This window comes from Cygnus olor, chromosome 16 (assembly GCF_009769625.2).
Source record: "Cygnus olor isolate bCygOlo1 chromosome 16, bCygOlo1.pri.v2, whole genome shotgun sequence".
NCBI classification, from domain to species: Eukaryota; Metazoa; Chordata; class Aves; order Anseriformes; family Anatidae; genus Cygnus; species Cygnus olor.
The window spans coordinates 13526367-13549245 of record NC_049184.1 but is presented as its reverse complement, the minus strand read 5'-3'; the positions used below and the strand labels follow the sequence as shown (position 1 = coordinate 13549245).

Below are 22879 nucleotides of genomic sequence, written 5' to 3'. Positions count from 1 at the left end.
CTAAGCTGGATTAACCATGGAACATCCCTTTAACCAAAGGCACGTAAGGTCAGGGCAGAGCTATGTGGATATCCCAGGCTGGTAACCACAGGAGTCGTTTTTTGTCCTAAATAGGACCAGGGGTGATTTATTTCAGTGGGTTTTTTTCCTGCTGGGCTGAGGGAGGAGCAGGTGAGTGGGAAAAGGGCTAGACTCAAGGAGACAACATGAGATCTGGCTAGGGTATTGCACGAGCAGGAGCTTTCAGTTCAGAGCCTGTAAAAAAATTAAATAAAGAAGCAGAGGGCCTGGGGTTGCTGTTTCCGTCAGCGGGATCTTGGCTGGACTTGGTCGAAATGCTGCGGGCTGGAGATGGGCTGGGAGCAGCGCAGGGGGTTGTGGCACCATCCAGCAGAACACACATAGGAAATTCAGGCAGCTCGAAATCTGCGGTTTGGGGGCTGTTATTTTTCTTTCGAAACATTTTTCTCTTCCTTTTCCTCTCTTGAAGACCAGAAATCAATGCCTTTAAAGGATCCCCGATGGATAGGCTGCTGCAGTGCTCTCTTTATTTGTCTCTTTCGGAGCTTTCCACCGTTCCTCCCGCTCCGAGGTGGCTGGAGCAGAGAGGTGCGGGGCCAACCTTCGCCACTCCTGCCCCAGCCTGCCCCTACGTGGGTGTTTGCATGGTCCAAGGCTAAGGGCTCCTACCAGGACAGGGTGTTTTAGGGATCTGGATGGATGGGGGACTTCAGCTCAACCGGCAGGTGTAAAGCAATGCTTGGTTAGCCTCTGTCTTTGGAGAAAAAGACGGATTTGGTCTCCCTTTCTCCACCAAAAACCATTTCATACATTCCCTCTGAGTCTCCCTGGCCAAGCCTTTTGGCTGCTTGGTGCTTTAATAAGGCTATAAAAAGCAAATAATATAACAGAAACACTGTAAATTTCTTACAGTGGGGGATTTATCTTTGTCTTTCTGATGCTCCCCAAATGCGGGACAGCGAGGCTGGCTGAGATCCGGCTGCACACTGCAGCTCCATCCAGGCAGTCAGACCCTTCAGTTTTATAGATTGTGTGCTGTAAATTGTCGTGGTATGGAACTTGGGTTTGAGCGTAAAACACCTTACAGCTTGGGCTGTTCTGTAGGAATTATATCTGAAACACATGGAGATAAATTCAGCTATCTATATGTACCTCGCGATAGTTACTGCTGCTGAAGCGTCTGTATCGAGCATCTCAGCATGTTTATCAATGATGGATGAATCACTGATATTTTTAATACCAGTTCCCCAAAATACTGAACCGAATGTGTTAGGCAGCCAGATCATCAACGTCAGGACAAGTGCTTCTTTGTTACCTATAAAAACCCATGCTACAAGATACGTTAGCTGTAAATTCTTAACAGATGGGGCTGTAACAGGCTGCTAGAGAGCATCTCCTCTGCTGTGGGGACACACTGCTGAAATACCGCCACGTGGCTGTCTGAGCCCCAGCAAAAAGCAGGCGAGCTGCTGGAGGAGGCTGTCGTCTGTCCTGCTGCTGGTGTCCTGCTTGTCACCGAGAGGTGCTGGCAAGCGGCTGCCCCCTGCTACACTTCCCCGGCTCCTCAGCATGATTACAGAGGTACGGGCACCGTGATGAGAGTTTCCTCTTGTTGAACATGCGCCTTTGGTGTCCCAAGCATTTTACGAGTGATTTGGGGTTGTGAGCACCACGTAGAAGAGGCTTTCATTCAGGTCATGGGCATCCGTGGTACATTAAGGACACCATTCTGTGTATTTTTCCCCTCTCTTCCACATTTTCAAATGATGGAGCCCTGGTGAGAGTGAATGAGTCTTTATGCAGGCCATGGCTGTGACTGCAGCTCTGTTTGCGCTATCGTACCTTTTGTAGGCATATACCGACCAGTGGCATAGAGCATGCAGGGTTAGATGAATGTATATAAACCCCCAAACATACACAAATATCCATAGGTGCACTCATATACTTGTATAATGAGCAAACCTATTTAACTGTAGGAGGAATTTGGGGGTGGCTCAGTTTCCCAGAAAAAGATCTAAAACTTTTAAACATGGCAAAATAATTACAAAATCAAGCCGTAGAACTGCTTTTACACAGAGGTGGTGTGTTTCATTAACCCCGCATACCCCCTTGGAACAACCCCATATTCCCCTTGAATTAAGAATGGGCTCCCACCCGCATCATGTTTGATAAGTCAACAAATGTTTATTCCTGTTTCTGTTTTGGTTTTAAATGCTTTAGTCTTAATCTTGTGTCCATCCCCTCCCACCGAACGACTGGAGGTCTCCTGAAGCCTTGTAATCATTGCTCCGTAATCCCATAATGAAAAGCAGGATTACCTGCAGTCTTACACGTGCAGGACCTATCTTTGCCTGATGTTACCCGTGTGGAGGTGTCAGCTCACCTACGCAGGAGGGACACGGACGCTGTCCTGGTTTCCTACAGTGCCTTCACCCCATGTCAGTTGCCCTGCCGTGGCAGTCCGAAGGATTTCAGCCTATGGTTTTATCAGATAATTTGCCCTCAAGCTGAATAATAAGGACCATAAGGAGAAGTTTTAAAATGCTGATCAAAATCAATTAATAATAAAAAAAGAATTGACAGTGTATTTTTCCCCAAACCCATGGGACTAGCATCCACAGGTCAGCTGTGCATCAACCTTTAAAGGAGAGGATTTCGTATTTAGGGCTCACCCCAAGCACTGGGTTTGGGCCCTGCTGTAGGTGCAGATTGAACTTGCTCCTAGCTGCACTCCTCGTGCCGGCAGAGAAGCAGCAGGATGAGAGATGGGCCCCCTGTGCGCCTTGTGAATAATTCAGGTGCCTCCAAACTGCACGAGGGAATATCATGTTGGGCTTTTTACATAACACCTAATCAACCCTCGGCACGCAGTGCCACGGGAGTTTAATGAGATTCCGAAAAGAGCCATCTCCAAACATTTGTGGATTGAGCCCGTGTGTGTAAAATAAGTAATTTTGTGTAGGGGTGTGTTGGTGTGTACATACAAATGCAGAAACGTAATAAAATAGTTGGGGAAGGTATGTTCGTGAGCACTGTAAGAGAATAGGGATTCAATGAATTCAGGACGACCTGGCTGCTCTGCTTTTTTTTTTTTTTTTTTTTTTTAAAGTGATCTTCTGAATCTTCAGGATGTCCTTGTTTATTTTCTTTGATTGTGCTTTGATTTAAACTTCTGGGCTCATTAAATGCCATAAAAAGAAACATTTACATAATTTACAAGCTCTTTATATGAACATTTTAATAAAAGAATACACCTTTAAATCAAATCACAAAGGCATATGACATCTTTGAAGGAGAAACTTATATTCCCAAACACAATAAACATTCTTCTATTACTATGTTAATTTGGAAAACAGGTCATGGGAAATTAAATTGCTTAAAATAGGTCACCAATTATAACTCTGCATTCTATTTAAGCAAATGCATCTCTGAAATCTTTATTAGTTTATTTTAATTAAAGGCAGAAAAATATTCAGTGTTAAATTATTGCCATTTGTATGTTTTTACATTGATATGGACACACATTTATTATGCAGTGTAAAATGCTGCACATCTTTTTCATTATGATGCCCGTATTGTTCTTAGTTACTTTACCCATAATGTAAGCCTCTAATAATGCTGTGGTTTAAACATAAAAGGAAGGGAGCCCAAATGAAGTAATGGTGCAAATTTAATTTGGCCATTTATAAAAGGAAAAGCAAAAGCAAATGCTGTTTGTATCTGAAAAAAAAAATAATAATATTGACCTCCTCCCAACTGTTAGGCCGTACAAAAGGCCTGACTTCCATTTGCATCAGGTGTTTGTGGGCAGCATTGCGGCTCATATTATGGTCCCAAATTAAATAGGGCAGGGTGCAGGCCCCCTCCATGTTCTCTCACAACGTTCATTAATACTAATGGCTGTAATTGTATGAGCCTGGAGCGAGTTGGCTGTCCGCCAGTCGCTTCCTCTGAAAAGTTCAAGGCAGGGAAGGGACACCGTCCCCAAATCGCAGGGGGCCTGATGCGGCACCAGCATCTGCAGCCCTGTGCCAGCGGGACTTGGGCAGGTGGACTTGTTATGTGTATAAGAAAGGGGATTTTGGACGTCTGCTAACCAGTGGGGTGTTGGCGGTGGTTTTTGTGGAACAGCAGGAGCGGCTGTGCGGGGTTTTGGGGTGACATTAAGGAACTGGTCACAAGCTTGAATTCAGGGCCTGTTCGCCTGCTGAACGTGGTTGCCCAGCCCGGCTGGAGAAGGCCTCTCAGCTTCATGGAGCTGAGTGGGATGGTTCGCCCAGGCGCCCCAGGGGAAGTTTATTCTCTAATCCTTCCCAACGAGGATGGTGAGGGGCTTGGGCACTCCTAAGAGCTGGCAAAGAAATATAAATATGCTTTTACCTTTAAGCTGTTGGCTCAAATTCTGCTTCTGTCCATTCTCAGTGGTCTCTGGACCCCAAAATCTCACCCCTACTTATGGGGCCATTTGCCAGCCCTTCTGCAAGCCCTGGCCCAGCAGCAGCTGGATGAGGCCCTCCTGAAGGTGAGGCCAGACCAGCGCCTCCACCCTTAGCTCCAGACCACCCTGCTCAGTCGTCTGCAACAGAGACCTGCCAGGGCCATGCAGACCAGGATTGTGGTTTGGGTTTCTTGGCATAGATAGAGTCATCTATAGATTTCTCGTGCACAATTGCTTTTCTTCTCTTAGCTGCTCAAAGCACGTCCTTAAAAGAGGCTCAGGAGATCTTTAAGTCTAAACAATGAAAGACCTGTAACTTACCCAGGAGACCGACAACAGCTCTCAAGGGTAAGCCACATTAATTATGTATTTGAGCATTTGTACTGTATGCATTTAGACAGCATCCGTGGTATTTACTGAACGGCTTGTAATGGCTGCGAAGCGGTTGTGATGATCTAGGGTAAACAGGAGGACTGGAGGTGAGACGGGCGGACGCAGCGGCGGTGGCAGCACCAGGCATCACCTCCCTCACCAGGCCGAACGGTGCCCACCGCACGCAGCTTGGTGGTCTCGGGATGGTGTAAACTCCAATGATGGCAGCAGAAAGCCATGTAATTCTGCTGTTAAGGTCCTCGGGTTGTTTTGTAGCCACAATCTACCCTTTCAAACCCAGTAAGCGGTGTTGAGTCTGGTGGCTGCAAAGAAAGGAGTGCTTATGTGTGCCGGTGTTGTCAAGACGTGGGTCATTTTGCCTTCCGTGCCACAGTGCTTTCCCTGCAGAAACACGAGCGTTTCACAGAGGACTGCTGCCAAACCCCTCTGTCTCCTTCAGCAGGAGCAGGCAGAGCAGCACGGGGGAGGCAGCGCCCCGCAGGCCCCGCAGGCCCAGCACCCTGAGCCCACCCCAGCTGGGTGCCAGCAGCTCCGTGGCCGCTCCCAGACCGGGGCCGGGGGCTCTGCGGGACTCAGGACAAAGCCACCCCCCTCCAGCCCCTCTGTGTCACAGGAGGAGAGGTATGTTTTTGGCTCCTCCCTGCCTTTTTGCACTATGTGGTGTTTCCAAAAGAGATGCCTGCCTCCTACACGCCTCTAATATTCATTGAGATGCAGTGCTGTAAATATGAACTGGAAGGGTTTATGAGGTAACTTTTATTAGTGACTATGTAGCTATTATATCAGGGAGCAGTAAAATAGAACAAGTGAATTTTAAAAAAAAAAGGAGATCCATCAAGCACTTTTGTTGATTCTCTTCTGGAATCAGATTTGCTGAAGCTACATAAAAGTGCGTTATTACCTCTCCAGAATGGTGTGTATGCATTTCCCCCTCCCTCGTACAGCTGGAAGCTCTTCCTGGTTTGCAATAAAGCTATAACTTAGCAAGTTGCAGGCGTTATTGATCACGTTTATCATCTCCATTTCTCTCTGCGGACCTGATCCTCCTCCCGTTAGAGCCAGGGAGCGCTTTCAATTTGTCTGCAGCTTTGATTCTGGTACCTGAGGTATTTGCACAGGTGGAAGGGGTCCCCTGTCACAGGGGTTGCCGGTGAAAGTTAAGAGTAATGGGTTGCAGGATTGGGTCCAAAGACAAGAATCGTTCTCTGAAGTCCTGAATCAAGCAAATATTTCTTTCAAACCAGCGACGAAACACACGTCAACATGTCACCATGGTCACTGGGATTTAAGCATGTGCTTAAAATTAAGAATTATCTCAAAAATGGATAGTTTCCACTGTGTTCTTACATGCTTTCTTGAAATGCTGTTGGATCTGTTAAATTTTACACTGAAATCATAAAAAATTCTTTTGATATATTTAACACAAAATACAATTAACTGAACATGTTCACCAAGTCCACCGCTTCAAATCAGTGCTTCTGTGGAAAGGGTATTTGGTTTGTTTTAACTCCGGAGGTATCAGATCTGGTTTGGGGTTTGGATCTTATTGTAGGCGCTTCAAAATGAAAAAGTTCAAATTATACAACTGTGCAAACAGCATTACTATAATCTGCATAAAGATGGGTCCGGAAGAGCTGTGGTATTAGCAATTCATTAATATGCAATGAAAAGCTTATTTGCACTTTGTCTAAAAGTAACAGTAACTTCGGTTTGCCTCTCATTTGCATAAATGATACAGCACAAGACTAAACCACTCCAATGATCGCCCCTAATAGGATAATCATTTACAGATTTTATGTATAGGCTACTGAACTGTCCATTTAGGCACATTTAAGTGAACATACAATATACAGCGAGCAGGATCATGCTAAGGAATGTGCTAATTTACTGATTCGAGTTTCCCCGGCAGCGTTTACAGGGGTCGTTTTTCATGAACTACTGTAGTCACTTAAATCATAATATTTCATAATAAACATCAGAGCCTACTGTACGGTGGGGATCATAAAAAAGCAACAAAGCTGCCCCATACTCACATTTGCCTTCAGCTTGGACCGCTGCCTGGCTGGAGGAGCGCTCTCCCTGATTTTCCGTCGTGAGAATTTTAAACATATTTACAGCTTCATACCAGCAAAGCTCGGCATAAAATGGAGCCCGCGAAACCCACGTTAATGACCAAAATGGTCTTCCCTAGAGGTGCACTTGCCCTCTAGAAAATAAATCCTAGCCTCTAGTAGATAAACAGCCCCGGCTGCTCACAGCAACCCTGCTGCTGAGCGCGGCAGCGCGGTTCTGGGGAAAGCAGCCTCCTAAAGCTGCCCCCGGCGCGCTGCTCCGAAGAGGTTGTGTTAAGCTCTGCTCCTAATCCTTCTGCTCCGGGGGATTGGACCCACTGGGCTGCCAGCCCTGCCAGAACGGATCCTCTTCACCCAAAACATTAAATCGTTAGGTTTTTAAGCTAAATGTGCTTAATTTTTATTCTAACTCTGTTCTTAAGCCCAGCCAGCTTCCCCGGGGCTGTGCGTCTGCTGAAAGCAGAGCCTGTCCCTGACATGTGCTGGATGGGAGAGGATGCTCGGGCCTGAAGCGGGCTTTAGGTGTAGGCAGCAGCTGTAGGGAGATGAACTGAGGGCCTTCCCTTTCTCTTTTGTAACAGAAATACCATTATGGTTGAAGGCACAAACCAACCCAGATGGGTTTGGCAGCTTAGCCTGTGAAGTGCCCGTTGGCAAGATCCCGGCCTTCTCCTCGGGTGCTGGTCCCGGCGCTGGTTGCACCCCTGCATCCCAGCCCTTCTGCGCTTCCTCTCCCAGCAAGGATCCTTTCAAATGAGAGGTAGTCTTCTAAACGAGCCAAGATCCTTTTAAAACAAAGCGCCTTTTAAAGGAGACATCAGAAACAAGAGAAATCCCACTGATCTTTCTCAGTGCAGTTTCCCATGTGTGTTTGTAGAGTGAAGCTTCAAGGGCTGTGAAAAGCCAGCTCCAAACACCTGAAGGTAGCGGCTCCATCTTCCCTCCTCGCCTTCCCTCCCCTCGCTCCAGCAATATTGCAGCTTCTGAGCTCGATCCCGAGCAGCGCTTGCCACCCGTCAATGCTGGGGGCTCCAGAGCTGCTGATGGGGCCAACTGCCTCCTTTTGAGCCAGGTTGTCCTTCCCGAGAGGGTTTTTACTGATGCAGATCCACTGATTTGTGGGGGTTTGACTGCTGAGTTGCACGCGAGAGCCTAATCAAGCCTAAATGTCTCTAACTTTTATAACACTGGCAACCTCTCTGCAGATGAACTCTGATCTGAAATATTCATTTTGGTGGCACGTCTTAATTGCGTTGCAATTATTTCTGAAGTTACTGTGAGTGCTTTTCCTTTGCTGCCTCTACATTTTCCATAGACTCTTACAGCATTCTTTAAATCAAATGGTGCTCAGATACCATGGTGATGGTTGACCTTGTTATTATGGGTGACCTCTTTCTTTTGGCATCGGACAGCAATGGCTGACAATAGAGAAGAGCATTTGCTGCTTCTGTGTCAGGATATACTGGGGTGTTTTACAGTCCGCATGCGAGATGTTGGGTGCAGATTAAACTGCGGATTTTAAATCATAAAGCACGAAGAATAAAAAAGTCAAACGTGTAAATGCCATTATCAGAGGCTCAGCTGATTTCTTGACACTGCCATCAGCATCCCTGACATCATGAATTCCAGTTACAGGGAAAACAGATTACACCATTTTTGCAGGGGTGGAATATGTAACTGCTGAGAAAGCAATGTGATTTCCTGCCTAGGCTTTGTGTGTGCAGGCACGTTCTGGGTGGGGAAGGGTTAGAGATTCACATCTTTTGCCTCGGTTGCATAAATGTCTTGATTTAGTCTTGTAGGGAAAAAAAAAAAAAAAAAAGGTAGGAAATGCAGCCTGCAAACATGATCTCATAGGGGTGCCTGTCAATTCATTTTTCAAAATAATGTATGTACATGTGCGCACACACAAACACACGGAGAGATGCTTCCCTTCGGACTCCAAGATTTTCATTACTTTATGCACAACAGCCCCGGTCAAGCTCAGGAGAATAACTTGTCAAAAGCTATGGTATGGATGGAGCTATAAACCCCTAAAAATCTACATTAAAAACAAAACAAACAAACAAAAAAACCAACAAAAACGAAATTATAGTCCAATTTCTGGTGATTTTATTTGACCGTGAAGAGGGTTTGGAATTTGCAGCCTGAACCTCGGCAACTGTGAGCTGGAGAGCAACTGTCAGGCTGGCTCCCCAGCAGCAGTGCCACTCCCGCCCTGAATGTTTAAACATCCTCAAAACCAAATGAATTTTTCATCTATCACTTCGGCAAACAATCTGGCTCCTGTGTGCTGAGGGGATGAATAGCCACGCGTGTGGGATCTTAATGGAAGAAGACAAGAAGGCATGGAGCAATGCTTTTTAAAGAGCACGAGAGGAGCCCACCTCGCCGGCGTTTCAGGAGTTAGATGTCAAGAATCACGTTCTGCAGCAGCATGACTTAATAAATGCCCCTTTGCCTTCTCCTGCGATGCCGTCTCCTCCGCTGACAAAGGGTTTTTCACTCGGCATCGTTGTTAGATGCAGGTTGAGGCTGCAGGAGGCTGCTCTGGGCTTTGGGAAGAGATGGAAGGAGGCTGTGCTGAAGCCTGCTGGGCTGCTGCGGCTCTGCCCGTGGCCCGTGCGGCACGAGGGGCTCAGGCTGAGCACGCCAACACCCAGCTCACCTGGCGAAGGTGCCTGGGAGATGGACCAGCTCCCAGCACTCTTCTGCTGCTCAGACACGGGCAGACGAGGACATTTAGAGAAATGAAAGCGACCCTTTGCAGTCCTTACTGCACCCATCGCTTTGCTCTCCGTCGTGGTGGCTAAGCGCCTGCTTGGCCAGCTATTGGACTGCTTGTAAAAACAGCAGTTTTCCCATCTAATTTCTTTTATTTTTCTATTTCTTTATTCTGTTGTTTTTTTTCCTGATCCCCACTCCCCCACTCAGCACACCGTATGTATTTAAAGACAAGTTGCTGGGTCGGTGTGACTCTTCAGACCTGATCCAGTTGTTGGCCTGATTCGGAAGTCCTGCACGCTCACAGTGGTTGTCCGCCTGCGGTCAGCTCCTTTGCTGTGATTCCAGGGTCCTGTTATGAGATCAGGTATTGAGACTAAACTTAACGAAGCTCCTGATAGCTGATGATGCATTTAGAGGTAGGACAAATGTGGCATTCAAGTAATAATAATGTATTATCCAGGGAAAAAAAACGTGGGTTAGAATTAAATGAAAACGAGTCATTTTTACATTAAATTTTAGGAAAATAAATCACTTTTTAAAAAGTTCTGCAAAAAGATTTCAACTTTTTGGAGTTTTTTTTTCTCCCCTTTTGCTCTTCATGCCAAGAGGGGTTCAGAGGAAAAAGAGGATGCGGAGTGAAAAATTTAGAAAGTGAAATATTGTAGAAATTTTTAATTCAAAACTTATTTTGGGGAAAGATTGTTTCCTTTTGAAAAGGCTTGCAGGAGATGTTTTAATTTACGCCATCCCACACGGAAACAGATGCTGGGCTGATTCATCCCTGGTCAGCGGCGCCAGAGCTGGCAGTATGCAAGTGCTGGAGGTCCCAGTGATGCTGTCAAGGAGTTTTGAGGGGTTTACTCTGTAAAACAGGTCAAAATACAACTTAGTAATTACAAGCTTTCAACTCCCCGAAGCCCCAGTGTCCCCTTCTCCCAAATATTTATCAATATCTCAGCACCCGGGGCAACCTTGGACGTTGTTATCCCACCGTGAGGCTTCTAAAGGTGATGAGGAGCAATGGCTATGCTTGCTGCTATTTCCTTGAGTGTTTTCCTTCGCCAAGGAGGACAGGAGAAGCTCATGAAGTTTGAAGATGATGGAGATGTAGTGATGGATGTGTCTCTGGCTTGCCCGATCTGCAGAAGGCGCTCGGATGCTGTGCGTGGGGTTAAGCCCAGCTGATGTAGGCGAGGTTTGGGTCCAGGGAGGCCACTGGGCTGAGCTGGCCCCACAAAGAGTTTGCCTCAATGCTTGGGAAACCATCTGTGTATTAAAGACGCACACTGCAAAAAAAAAAAACACCTGAAAATCCGAGTGTGTGACATTAATATCCACTTGTAATTTTGTTTTTATGGTTTCACAACCAGATGCTACCTGTCTGTAACTGCAGACAGCGCGTTGCAGAGCAAGGAGGGATCTCCTTGGTATGTAATAGCTGGCCAGAATTAGGCAATAGCTTTGCCCCACCCGCAGCACCCTCAGTGGTTTCCTACAGTACTCAGTACAGTCATCGGTATGTGCGGTGCATTAGTTAAGTTAATTACAACAGCACAGAGATTCATTGCAAATTGTTCCTAGTTAAAACTGAAAATTCACTGGAACAAGGAGTGCTAATTATATTCCACTTGTTACTGCTGTGTCTAGTTAATATTCCAACAGCTGCTTTGGCAAGATAATGATGGCTCCAGCAGAAATTACTGAACAAATAGATTTTTAAATCAGTAACAACATATTTACCAGGATTTTTTTTTCCCTCTTCATACACAAAGTTAAGCCCTGCCAGAGTTGAGCATTCATATTCACTGAAAAGTAGAGATAAAAAAAAAAAATCAACATTGCCATTCTTGTGTTAATTTGGCACACTTCAAAAAAAAAAAAAAAAAAGCTAAGCAAAAAAATATTATCGATAAATAAATGTTTCCGTCCTCTTCCAGGGATATAGTGCTCTTCTCAGGCTCACAAAATCCAGCGTAGCTTTTGGTTGGCCGTGCTCAGCTCATTGCATGGTGGTGAGGGACCACGAGGAGCGTTTTGGGAGCTGGTGCCCATCGCTGGGCTGTTTCTGCGGGCGTGCTGGAGGCTGGGCGGCTGCTCTCCCCGAGCTGCTCCCCGGCTGTCGCTGCTGAGTGTGTGAGTGGATTTGTAGCTTGCAGGAGTGCCAGCACGGCTCTCCCCTCCTACCCTTACTAATGGTGTTTAGGCGTTCACTGGGGGCTTGGGAGGGGTGGTTTCCAGTGGCAGCTTCTAGCACAAGGCTCCGGAGTAACCTGGAGCGAAACCTTTCCTTGCCCATGGACCTTCAAGGAGTGAACCCACCTGCTGCACAAGCCATCACGCAGATCTTGCTCTTCCTCTGCAGCCTGAAAAATGAAGTTAGAGGTTCGTCAGGGCCTGTGAGGCAGAGCAGTGGCCCCATTAGCACCGCAGCCCCGCGGCAGGGTAAGGCAGGAGCCTCCTTCTCTGCTGCTTGGGCTCTGCTTTGGCACCGCCGTGGTAACCGCAGCACCCGCAGCACGGGGACACTTCTACGCAACGCTTCGGGTGGCATCCAGCACCCCAGCACCTGTGGCCTGAAGCAAATCATTTCTGTCTGAGAGAGCAGCAGGAGACCCGGGGCTTTCTCATGCGGACATCTCTGCCCATGCAGGAGCTCAGAGTCTCCAGCAACCGGACTCGGAGAAGTTCATCAGCTGCAGCTCAGGCCAGGGCTGCAGCCACGCAGCGATGCACAGCCGCTTCCCAGTCGTTCGCAGAGGTTCGGGACGTGCACACCTTCAGCCAGCATCTGTGGTTGGCTCTACCCAAGTCAACTCAGCTCAAAACTGTGCAGATTTCTGCCAGCAGAAAAGCCTGGCCTTACAGCAGCCTGCAGGACACCAGCACCCCCCTGCCCTCTGAGCAGCGGGGACACAGCGAGGTGGAGCGAACCACCTCGTGTCACACTAAGGAGGTGACCTAAGCGAGGCGAGAGCTCACTTTTGTCCCCTCTCCCATCTCGTGCTCTTATCTCTGGGGACGCACAGTAACCCATGTGTGTGAGAAGATCCAGGACATTTTTAATGAATTGTGAACAAGAAGTTCAGCTGGTGCTGGATGTTTAAAATCAGAGGCAAAACAAACATGTGAGAGTGTCTGGGGTTCTTTTTAATGGATAGCACAGCTTCTGGTTTATTATTACTGCTATTACAGTTTGCAGCTGCAAAATGATCTGAAATTTCAATAGCAGCATGCCTCTTCATGCTGCTCCAGGAACGTATAGGCTCAGTTGTACAAATCGACGTGCACCTCTCATCCAACCAGGCTGGAGCTCTGGATCACACCATTTTATAATTCATCTCCCGAAAAGGGGAAGAGATACACTTTAACACCTCATCTAGCAAGGGGGAATGTTTAGCAGTGCTACCACTGAGCGAGCCTCTACTTTTCAAGGCAGGGCGTACCGCAGGGCTGTCCTGCTGGAATCACTTACATTTTCAATTAGTTTTCTTCAGAGAGAGGATTTTCTTCCCACTTAGTCATAACACCGGGATGTGTTAAATAAATTCACTCTGGGTTGTTCCCTGTCTGGCAAAATAATTTGCGAATCAAGGTGGGGGAAAAAAAATCTAGTTAGCAGCAATTGAACAGACAAAGTGGGGTGACCAGGAACTCCGGGCTGCGGAGCCAACGTTGATATATGTCCTATGGTGTCTTATGGGAGGTTTCTAATTGCAATATGAGTTTTGTGCAGTAACCTACTGGGAGAAGGGGAGAACGCAATTGCTTATCAGTTTATCATTACAACCTTTTATTAAGTTTTTTTTTTTTTAATTAAAATGGAGCGACAAATGTACACTCTTATCCCTATAAGCAATCTTATCTAGTGTGACTGCTGCTATATTAGTGAACTAAATCCTCTTGATTACATTGGATGTGATCTTATGAAGTATGACAGCTTTACATATTAATAATAGGAACCGTCTGAATAGGCTGTCGCATGACCCTCTTCTCCGTGACTCTCCACCAGCACAGCTTTAATCTATTTATCTCAGTCGCTTTCCAAGATAAGCTGTTGTGCTCTCAGGAAGTGCAGTTGCCCCCATTTCGCAGCTGGGGAGCAGAAACACAGAGGCCAGGAAAGAGCTTGGACCAAAACGCCAGCTCCAGCGCTTTGCCCTCGGCCCCTTTTTGTCCTCCTGAGCTCAGGCCGAATCTCCCGGTGCTCCTGGCACCAAATTTCTGCTTGCACGAATCGAGCACCCGCTGTGTCTGGCAGCTGTGCAGCACCAGGGGCGAGGGGCTCGTCCTTCGGGTGCCTCGCCTGGACGAGGGGGTGCCCAAAATGGGTGAGCGCCTCTGTGCACCTGGGCAGCTACTTCCAGACAGCTGGGATGACCAAATAGGAAAGTGGGCCTGAATAATAGGTCTGAAAGGGGACAGCGTACATCCAACATTACCGTCACCAAAGTGGGCTTTACATGATGTAGCTGCAAGCTTTTCCATTGGAATATTTTTGACTGCCGTTGCTTTAACTGAAAAGAAAATGAAGCTCGGTGGCATGATGAGAGTGATGAAGGATGGAGAGGGCTCTTGTCTGTCAGCTCGCTTCTCTCCTACTTTCCCCAACTCTGAATTAGGATCCCCTTTAGGCCAAGGGAAAGCAGGGTTACTCTGCAGCCCCTCAGCTGCTGTAAATCTCTGCAACTGCACCGAGGTGCGGAGGTGCAGGAACCATCCCCTTCCAGCTTAGCCCTACAGCAAAACCCACACACACCGCCCTGCGGTTCCCATCAGTGGCCCAAATTCTGACACCCTAGGGTTTGCTCCGATAATCACCCCCCTATTAGCACTAGCCCTATTCTCATCATGCCCTCGAGTCATAACCGCGGCTAGAAGCAGCCTCTGAAATCATCATGCCCTCGAATCGTAACCATGGCTAGCAGCAGTCCGAAACCCTGCACACCGACATCAAGCCAAAGATGTTGTTACAGCTTCCAGGGCTGCGCCAAAGCCTCTGCCCGCTCAGCTTCATGTGGCAGCGTTGTGCCCCTAATGCCTGATTTTCATTTCGTTGGAAGTTTGGGGAGGTTGCGCTCTGTTTTATCCCTGCAGGTAGTGGTGCCGTGCTTCACAACTTCCATTCGCTGCTCTTCATGGCGTTTTTGAAGGGGACCTAATTACTACTTCTGTATTAATTTGGTTTTGTTACTTCTAAGTTCACCTCCTTAACAGGAGGGTTCTGCTGTAATAATAATATTTTATTAACTGGGGGCAGGCAACTAAAAGAAATAGTGTTATTTCCCTAGAAATTCCTTTGCTGTTACGGTGGTATTCCACTGATGTTTTTATAATTTTTATGAATCCTTTCAACTGGGCTAGTTCAGTGGACCCGCGGAGTACCTGGAGGATCAGACTGGTCTTTGTAGGCTAAAACACGTGAGCAGCGAGGTTTGTTTTCTGTGCAAGGAAGAAGATGCTCTAGAAAATGTGCCAGACAGTCCAGAGAAGAAAAAAATAACTCAGTCCTGCAGTACCCAGGGAAACGGGAAATACTGATGCCCAGTGGCTCACGTGGGTCTTGGTGGATAAATTCATTTAAGGAAAAGTGGGCGTTAAATAAATATAACAGTAAGTCTATTGTACGCAGATTTGAAAATATCTCTCTGTCTGCGTTAAAAAAACATTATCAAAATGGGAAGGTCATTGTAAACGAACAAGTCCAAAGAAATGTTTTTAATACTTGGCATAAAGTTGCTTCAGAACGGAGGCTGTTTCCTTCGCTGACACTTGCTCAGCTGTAACAAATAACAGCCCCACTGTTAATCTAAAGGGCCTCAGATGCCCCAGCCAAACGGTTGACGTGAGTAATGGTTATGGCCCCACGTAATACACCAGGATCATAAACAGTTAATCTTCACCAAAAGGGAGAGTGAAATATTGTTTGATATCATTTTTAATAAAGAGAATAAATTAGGCTTTAAATATCATAGCACATCTTTAAACGCTGGTTACAGCTCGTGCACGCAGAGCGAATTAGCAACTGAATAAGTGTGGCAGGGGTTATCGGCTGAATTATTACCTCCCGGTCCACTTTGCATTATCCTGGCCGCTGTGTCCATGGCAGCTAGCAAGCTGGCCACCTGCTTTCGATGGCTGTACAGATACCCAGCTTTGTCTGACGCATTAAAATGGTGGTTTTAATCTTGTAGTTAATTCCTAATTCCACCAGTAACGTCGGTCACGTGCGGGAGGAGTGCATTGTTCCCGTCTGTTTACTTATTGATATTTGAGGTTTTGATGATGTCCAATCTCCCTGCGATGGCAAATTTAACTCTTCGGCTCTGGCCTGGAAATGCAACACCCGCGGGGGTTCGTTATTCGCCGTAACCCAACATTGGCAAACAAAAAAGGAAGGGGTTAAAATGAAATGCAGTGCGCACGTCCCTTCCCTCTGGCTGTGCATCAGATTGAATTCCAAGAAAGATTGATGGTGGGCTTTAAAATTAATTGCAAGTACAATTGTTATTATTAATACACTTGCGTATAGATCTAATAGAGCTGCGCAAGTCCTAGGAATAACTGTGCTATGAGAAGGGAAATCAGATGTAAATGCCTAGCTTGGTTCTATTTACCAAATAATGCCCACCTTTGTTGTAATGCCGCCTTCGAGAGCAAGAAATAGTCATTAGATGCAATGAGGCTGATTACGGTGGGGTTTAAGGCAATCCACGAGAAACAACCACTGGCAGCCCCCACGGCAGCACTGGAGGGAAGGGCTGCTGCTGCTCCTTGCACTGGGGCGCGATTTGTTGCTCCCTGCTCTGTCCCTGGCTTTAAGATCCCCAAAGTCCCGGTGGGCGACCGCTGTCAGCGCCTCCCTCTGTAGGGCAGCGAGCACTTGGTGACCTCGCCTTGCAGAGCATGGCCAACAAGCCAGCGTGCAAACTAATACAGAACTCCAGTATTAAAGCCATCAAGGTATGTTCCCCTTTCTTTTCTAAACCGAGGGACAAACACTGCTGGGTAAACCCAAGACATCCCCCTGGAAGCCGCAGCTAGCCCAGCACGAGGACAGGATCCTGCCCTGCGCCCCCTGCTCCCGCTCGTCCCCCGGCACAAGCCCGTCGGCGAGGAGCAGCTCCACCACCACCCAGCCTGTGCTGGCATCGAGGGCAAAGCACTGCCTCCTTTCCTAACTCCTGCTCTTCGCACGCCCCGTTAATTGCGCCATCCGAAGCGTATTTCCCGAAATATGCACATTTCTGCTGAAGAGAATCCTACATTTTGCTCTGTATGGTTATAAAAGGGGCAGAACGTGAGAAGATCGGGAAAAAATAGAACCGTACCAGTTTTCTTTGTCAGGAGTTATTTGGTCTTTTTATATTTGAGGGGGAGGGGGAAACCCTAAACTTTGCATTTCAATGGATTTTTTTTTATTATTATAAATCCATCTGTGCGCGCACACACACACACACAAAGTCTTTTCTGTTCCGTGCAAGGCACAATTTAAGGCAGCGCTCAGAAAGAAAAGGCAGAACAAATGTTATTGTTATTCCCAATATACAGATGTTTATTCTTATCTTTCCCCCCCCTTTTCTTTCTTTATTTCTACCACTGTCTTTTCGGTGACATCATAAGTAGGACTTGTCTCTTTATCGCCTTGCAGAGACTTTTGTTTCCTGGGACAGGAGCCTATTATGTCGTCACACGCTGGAACAGAATAATCTCCCCCCTCGCTTGGAAGTCTTAATAGAAGACAATGAAAGGAACCATATTGTTTTCTGCTGGCACCAAATAAAGGAAGCAAGGGAATCTGAAGCGGGGAAAAATTACACGAGAGAAGCAGTCACTCTGACATTTGGCTTTCTAAATTAATGTTTGGGGTAACGAGGGAGAGGGTTTCCACACTTAACAGGCAGGGAAGGACGTTTTAGTTACCAGGTCAGGCACCGGGCTGTGGCACGGCAGGTGAAAGGCCCTGGCTCTGGAAGGAGCCGGGCACGCTGCGGGAGCGCTCTGCTCCATGCACTGCCGTACCCAGCCTCCGGTGCCTACCCTCAGCATGAGGTGCCCCTTTGCGGGCTGAGGTTGCCCAGCCCCAGCCACCAGACAGAGCCCCCTGGGCTGCTCCAGTGCTGGTGCGAGCTCTCCAGCTGTGCTGTGGCTCCTCGTGGCTGGAGGAGTGGGATTTTGGAGACGTGGGGACCCTTCTTGCTTCCAGGTCCTTCCCTGGAGCGCAAGAGCTGGCACAGCCTTACCTCAAGGGAACATCTGAAAAACCTGGAATTATTTTGACTGCGCCTGTCTCTTTCACACAGATACAAACCTCCATCTGAATCTAACTGTATTCCTGCTGCAGGACACAACCATCCCCTCCAGCTTTGGGGATGCTCTCTTCTTTGACTTTCCAGGAGGGCTCAGACCCTCGGGGTGGGAACAAGCCCTGGAAGATGCTCCAGCTCCAAAGGGCAATGCCCACCTACAGGCTGGGTGCCCGGTGAAGGAGAAGTTTGTGTAAGCTGTGATGATGAATCTGCTTTATCTCCTAGCTCACTCCACCTTCTCTCTCCCTTTGGTTAGACAGAGATGCTTTCTTGTGAGAGGAGGGTGATGCTTCAGGACAGGGTTTTGGGTAGGCAGGATTTTGTCTTCCTGTGTGCACATAGACTAGAACTGCTGAAACAAAACCAATTCTTTCTTTTTTTTTTCTTTTTACACCTTATCTATATATAGGAGACAAGTACATAATCCCCTTACTTACTGTAACACTGTGCAGCAAAGAAGGCAATGTAATAATATCTTATTGGGAATTCAGTGCTCTTCCTGCCGGGGCTGCCTCTTTGGGAGTTACCGTATCTAATGAGTTATCTCTTTTTATCTCCGATTCTCAGGCACGGTGAAGTGCTTGAAAGGAAAGATAATGTATACAAAATAAATTTACATTGAACTAATACTGTGACACGAGAGTGAGCCTCGAATCCCTTTTAGGAACCAAAACCCATAGGAAGAATGTCAGCGAGCACAGGGCCAAATTTTCTAGGATAGGCTTTGCCACAGCTGGAGGGACCTTGCTGTGAGCAGGGCATCAGCTGGGAAGGAGAGAGACCCGTGTGCTGCTCCTGCTCCTGCCATCGACCCGCTCACCGACCTTACCTTCCTGCCTTGTTTCATCTCTCTAGCTAAAAATACCAGCTCACCTAAATTGCCGCTTTTGCCGCTTGCTCTCTTGAAGCAGGGTGGTTCTTCGGCACTCAGAGATCTCAGCTCTCACACAGACCCCCAGCTCCCAAAGCTCCCAAAGTGGGGGTTCTGCATTTTCCTTTGCTTTCTTTCTTTTAAATTGTAAGGAATTGCTCATATTTACAGATTGCATTGAAAATCTCCTCCTAGGCAGCCCCATCAACACTGAAACTCATCCCTTTAAGAAAAGCGATCCCCGAGGAATTTTAAGGTTCTGTCTAAAGCAGCAGAGCACTCCGATACAGGAGCAGATTCATGTTTTCCATTGAGGTAAACATTTTCCAGCAAGCTGTGTACACTCCTGGATCAAATAATGTGTTCATGCATAGCTCTTAGAGAAAGCGGAGTCTTTTATCTTAGGTAATCTCTCCTAAATTGGCCTTAGCTCTGCTACAACTGTGAATGATGGCAGAAGCAAGCCGGATGACTTGGAGCAGGTTGTGTGCCTTGCATGCATTCAGTGCACATTTCTGGCCTGCAGAAGATGGCCACAGATGCTTTTCCAGAGGCAAAGCTTCAAGGAACAAGGCCTCTCTCTTTAACCACAAGTTTTGTTTCTCTCGTCTCCCCACCCTGCCCTAACAAGTGACGTTTTTCATCCCCTTCATGCCTCCAGCCTGAGTTCTGAACATGTTTCCCATGGGGGCAGCTTCCACTTGCTGGGACGTGCACCTGTGTGATGCCATTGCTTCCATCTGGTGCCTGCCCCACTGCTCGGGAACTCTCCTTGCCCTTGTAATGGTGCAGTAAAATCTGTTCTCAGAATGCCAGAAAGGCAGAAATCCTTGTGATGCTTCAGTAAAGCCCTCCCCGAGGGCGTGCTAGAGCAGGACTGTCCAGTTCTGCCATCTCAGAAGCTGAGAAGCTGTTGAATAGGTGGTAAACCTTACACAGGGAGGAAAAGGCGTGCTGAGACTGGACAATTTCTCTCAAGGTGCAGTGATGTAAAAGCATGGATGCACGTTGTAATCTCCATGTGGTGTGTTCCTCGGACATCTCCAGCAGTGCCCGCCACAGGCCTGTCCCTTTTGCATGTAAAGCCCGCTCGTTATTTTGTACATGCACACACGTTACAAGTAGTGACAGCAGAAGTGACCTGAATCCCTCTTAAAACAAGTCCTTCATAGTTGGGGGCATAAATACAAATGTCCTTCACTGATTTTTGGACAGGTTTCTCATAAAAGAAGCCCGCATGCCCTGTCTGAACACCTCCCTGTCTTATTCATTCTCTGCAATATCCGTACAGGATTGTGATTTCCAGCACTTGTGGTCTAGGTCGGACTAGCAGGAAGCCCAGCTCCAGATCTGATACATTCGTTATAATCTGATTTTTCCAGAAGTGTTCCTGGCATCTCACATAATCCTAGGGAAGTGCCACTGTGTAACCCACACCCAGCCTGCCGAGTGCTGCTGAAAATCTGGCTCTGCTGATACACACGTTTATTTGAACACCTGGTGGTCTTTGACTCTTAATTTTTATAAAGACTCTGGGGGACTCCCTCAGTGTCCCCATCCTTTTTCTCCTTCAGTTTACTAACCATGAATCTCTGCCTCCATCCTCTTTCCATCTACAAAGCCTGCCCCTCTGAGAGAGGTTCTTATAGACAAGAAGGTCCTGGGTCAGAACACCCTGAAATAATATACCTTGGCCAGACAGAAAGTTTAAAAAAAAAAAAAAAGAAGCAGAAAAAAAGGCAATTTGGACTCCGAGTAGATAGAAGGTGTTTTACTGGGCGTTCGCAGAAAGTGTCCTCTTTAGCCTGACCGAGGTTGAGATGTATTTGCCTTTTCTGAAGTGGTTCACTCACTCCTTTGTATCAACTACCAACTGTGTCCTTAATTTCACTGAAGTAGAAAAGATGTTGCTAAGATCAGCTTTTGGTCTGTATCATTAAAGCTTTTTAAAAAGCAATTAAATTGCATGCTATTGTGAGGAAAGGTGTAGAGCAGAAATCACCCTGTAGTGTTGTCGTGCCATAATGATTAATGAGTGGCTTTTTCTTCCCTCTGCCTCTTTAAAGTGGTGCTGACTCCTGAAAGGGTGGGTTTTAGGCTGAGAAAAATATTGACAATGGTCTGTGCTCTGGCAGTGGCATTAGCATGTTGTTAGACTGCCGATAACGTCCCAGCCAGGCTCCTCTTTCGCATTTTTGGCCCGTGGAGAAGCAAGCGCACGGTGCGGCTCTGGAGATGTCACTGCCGGGAGATGTGTGCCAGAGCCCCTGTGTCCATACCAGCACGTCCCAGTGCTCACTGCCACCCCACAGCCCTGGTGTTGGGGCTCACCAGAAAGCTGAAATGTGGGTGAGAGCAGGATCGCTGCTTTTCCCCCAAAGATGCACAGTTTCAGTTAAAATTAGCAGATATGGGCTAGCTACTCAAGTTACGCAAGTCAAAATATTGGTGATAAGAATTAAGCCATAGATGAGGGAGACCAAGGTTAAACTATATGGACTCCCAACCTCACTTCTAATGTGCTGCCTTGACTTCATTAGTTTCACCTTAGAAAACCCAAACTTGCCTTTCTTGCACACTCTGTATTCCAGACTCACGTTTGGATCCAGGGCTGAACCGAGATCCGAGCCCAAACAAATCATCTCCACTCTTGTTGATTCGATCCAGTGGAGACTGTGACATTTAACTTTTCCTTATGGTAGCTGAGGAAACTCCCACAAGCTGATGTCCTACCAACTGCCTTTTGTGCTCGCGCCGCGACAGGCTTGGCTCGGGGATAAGAACATTCCACCCTCGTCTTCAACTGCAGAGCCAGTTTGGGTTGTTTTCAGGGCAAAGTGTGGTCTCCAGATGCGCCTGTTCTAATCTGAACAGCTAGCGGGGACTGGCAGTTGGTTTTACGTTGGGTGTTCCTGGAAATGAAGAGCAGGAAGCGCTGTCCAGATCTAGCTCTGGAGTAGAGTTGCCACCTTCTTATATCTCAGCTCAATCTGCCTGAAAACTGCCGTGTTCTTCTGCTCCTGCCTCTTTCCAGAAAGCCAATTCGTGGATAAATTATGCACCGTGATTGGGACATAACCCTTGGCTACTGCTTCAGACATTTATCCTCTCGCAGACCGAGTGATGCTACTCGCAGACATTAACTTCCCCGGCTGTCTGGTGCCACCCCGCGGGTCGGAGCGACGATACGAGCGCTCCCTGATCCACCCTGGACCAAACCATCCAGGTGAGCTCACGCTGCAGGTGGGAGATGGAGATGGATGAGCGCACAGAGCTGCTTAGGGAGCACTCACACGCGGCCGGTGTCGGCTGAAAGGAAAGCTGGAGGCTGGTAACATCTTCACTCAGGGCTGTGATTCGCAAAAAGGAATATCGTTTTGTACTCGATCTTGCGCTCTCAGCTACTTTGAGAATGTTACTGCACGAGGACAAGCCGGTGCATCACACAAGGTGTGGGGATGAAGCCCAATACCAACGGCACAAACACTGCCTTGCGATAGTGAGCGTCCGTAAATCCGTGGATGTGGCTTTCCAGGAAAGTGCCCCGCAGCGAGTGCTTCTCAGAATCACTTTGCCTCCTCTCTCTTTTGATTTTGTTCTTGAAATTAGAGAGATTATCTCAAGGATGGTGTCTGAAAGGAGAACGAGGTGGGATTGTTTTTGTACAGGGAGTGTGGAGGGAGCTATCAGGAGGATGATATCGGGGTTTAAAGGGGGGTTAATGACGGTAAAAAAAGGGGGGTTAATGACGGTATTTTGCTGTGGATGGTGGTGGCTGAGAAGAGCTATTCATGGAAGAGCAAAGACTCGAAATATCTAACTGTTGGTGAAAGACCAGAAGAAAACAAAGAGCTTTGAGAGGAAAATCTTTGTCTGGAAATGATATATGGGCCTGTGGAGGAAGGCCGGCCTCCAGAAGAACCGATGGGGATTATCAAAACCAGGGGAAAGATATCACAAAAGGTGGAGAAAAGCATTGCCAGCTCATGGTAGAGATTTATGGATCTGTTATGAATCACATTGACCTTATGAACCACCTTTCTCTCTTCCC

The 22879-nt window shown here is 47.3% G+C and overlaps 2 long non-coding RNA genes across 2 annotated transcripts in view; one reads left to right on the top strand and one right to left on the bottom strand.

Moving 5' to 3' along the window:
- LOC121079113 overlaps nucleotides 1-22879 on the top strand; it is a 136506-nt gene that overhangs the window by 38483 nt on the left and 75144 nt on the right. The gene's annotated exons all lie outside the window — the stretch shown is intronic.
- LOC121079114 lies at nucleotides 9811-13248 on the bottom strand. Its single transcript, XR_005824883.1, has 3 exons — nucleotides 11392-13248; nucleotides 10613-10937; nucleotides 9811-10000 (listed from the first exon to the last, which is right to left on the bottom strand). It is a non-coding gene; the product is annotated as an uncharacterized LOC121079114 (long non-coding RNA).